This window comes from Antechinus flavipes, chromosome 1, assembly GCF_016432865.1.
Source record: "Antechinus flavipes isolate AdamAnt ecotype Samford, QLD, Australia chromosome 1, AdamAnt_v2, whole genome shotgun sequence".
Taxonomy (NCBI): domain Eukaryota; kingdom Metazoa; phylum Chordata; class Mammalia; order Dasyuromorphia; family Dasyuridae; genus Antechinus; species Antechinus flavipes.
In genome coordinates, this window is record NC_067398.1 from 534,504,761 (window position 1) to 534,507,291 (window position 2,531).

Sequence of the window (2,531 nt, forward strand, 5' to 3'; positions counted from 1 at the left end):
TGCCTTCTGTTTCCCTTTTTTTCCCTGAGTACATGTCAATGACCAGGGATGATGGGAAATAAATATTTCCAGCCTTGTAGGTAATCTCATAGATTCAGAGTTCCTTGATATTCCTGGATATTCAAGAGTGAGCTGACCAGAGCTTCTCAGAGAAGACACCCGCTGTCAGGAGGATTCTGCTAGTCAGAAGGTATACATCCTGTGAGTTGCTTGTTCAGTGCAAGTCTGAATTTGAATGGCAAAATATTTGCTTATCCATCCCATGAGATTATCATTAACTTCTTTGGGAATATTTGGAATGTTTTTTAGTTTTCTACTTATTTTCTGTGGAAAAGGAAATAAATAGTTGTTTTATAATCAATCATGTATCCCTTCTGGACTACTCTCTCAATTTGCAGGTTGGTCTCCCAAAGGGATGCCCTGTGGATAAATACTCTTTTTTTTTCCCCTGAGGCAATTGGGGTTAAGTGATTTACCCACGGTCACATAGCTACTAGTTAAGTGTCGAGATCTGTTTTGAACTCAGGTCCTCCTGACTTCAGGGCTTGTGCTCTATTCACTGCACCTACCTAGCTGCCCCGTGGATAACTACTCTTAAAATTATAGTTTAGGAGCCCCCAAAGTGTACTTCCCTTTAATAATTAGCCAATAGATATTAGTTCTTAGCAAAGACATTTACTAAAATGGCATCATAAAACAGTAGCTATAAAACATTTTCTCCATAAATCTGGTACATACTTTCTCAAAAATTCATATGTTTCAATGGATTCATATTTAGAATTAACTGTTAGTTAGCTACACATGTAGAATATGTAAATGGCAAAGGCAACTCATAACTGAGTCCTACTTATAACAAGACCTAGAAGTCCTCTCTTTTCTACAGTCCTTACACAGTCCTTGAATGCATTGTTCTCCACTGAGTAAGTTGTTCAATTGGGTTCCCAGCTTTGTTCTTTTCTACAACTCTCTACATTTGCTAGAGATGCTTTTAAATCCACAAACAGCTCCCTTTTCTGCTGCCAGAGGTCCCATTCCTTGAAATATTTTCCTTTTTCAAGTGACTGTTTTTTTTTCTTTTGTCTGTCTGAAATGCAGGCCTTAAACTTCCTTAAAACAATGAACTTTAAAGCTGCTATATGTGCAAGTCACTGCTAGGTATTATGGTTGGGGGGGAAAGAGATTTCATTCTTCCGTTCTTGTCTATCTCTTGCAGGATTTTCTTCCACAAAATCTTAAAGTGCTTTTACTCCCTTAAATTCTTTTAAAGGTCACCTAAGATATTCCTGTTTTCTGTCAGACAATGAGATTACCTCTTTTGATTTACTTAAAGAAAAGTATTCTCTCCTTATAAAGGAATCTGGACATTTATAGTTAATTTAATAACATTACAAACTTGATTATATTCTATGTTGAGGTAGAAGAGTTGGTCAAAGATCACCACCCCTATCATGATATGGATATTGAACATTAAGTATCTTTTATAGAGCTGATAGACCTTTTGGATAGACCTAGTCACATACCTAAGTTTTATTTTAGGGATTTACACATATTTTTCTGGGGTCAGGGCAATAAGTCAGAGAAAAGCATGGCCCTCTTGCTCTTTGGGATCAGGCTACCCATGATGAATCTGGGCCTGCGTGAGTCCAGAGCTGGAGCCCTTTTCAGAAGGAGAATGCATAGGCTATATATCACATATATAAAATGCTTTACAGACTTTAAAACCCTGCTTAAATGTCAGCAATTCATTCCTTAGTCCTTCATCATCTCTCCCCTGCACTATTGCAATTAATTGATCTCACTCCAAGTTTTGTTTTCTCCAATATATCTTTGACATAGATAATCTTGCCAGAATACTACTGTTCAGCACAGATTTGACCCAATCACAATTTTACTCAATAAACTTCGTTGACTCCTAATTTCTTCTATAATCAAACATAAACTTTCTGTTTGGCATTTAAAGTCCTTTACCACCTGGCTCCAACTAAGTTTTCCAACTTTTTTTTTTAAACTTTCTCCCCTTCAAGAATTCTATGATCCAGAAAGTCTCAGCCATGCTTTATTTCCTCCTTACCTTTTCCATAACCTCCTCTATAGTGTCTTTTACAACTACCACACTATTAAAAAATGCGTCCTTTTGAACCTGTCTTCACTTCTGGAACCATGAACCATGATCAACTCTGTCATTATACTTGGATGGAGTTTATCAGTATATTCTTCTATGACCTCACTCTCTATCCTGTGGTAACTTTTATATCAAAGTCTTCTCCTTAGCTACTATTTTTTATGTATGTACTTTACCCTATTAGAATGTAAGCTCCTTCCAGGAGGACAAGGATTGTCTTTGATAATTATGTTCTTAGTGGTCATAGTAATGCTTGGCACATAGTAATTAATAAATGTTTTTTCATCGATCCATTTTAAAATGTCATTAATTTTTCACATGACACTTTTTCCCCCTACTTTGCTTTTTGCACTAATGTTCCTATGCCTAGAATGTACTCCCTCCTCACCTTTTCCTCTTAAAATCCTGT

At 36.5% G+C, this 2,531-nt stretch overlaps 1 non-coding gene across 1 annotated transcript; it reads right to left on the reverse strand.

Annotated features, from left to right (window-relative positions):
• Positions 1-118, reverse strand: LOC127546105 (small nucleolar RNA SNORA5). Its single transcript, XR_007949965.1, has one exon. It is a non-coding gene; the product is annotated as a small nucleolar RNA SNORA5 (small nucleolar RNA).
• Positions 119-2,531: the final 2,413 nt, after the last annotated feature.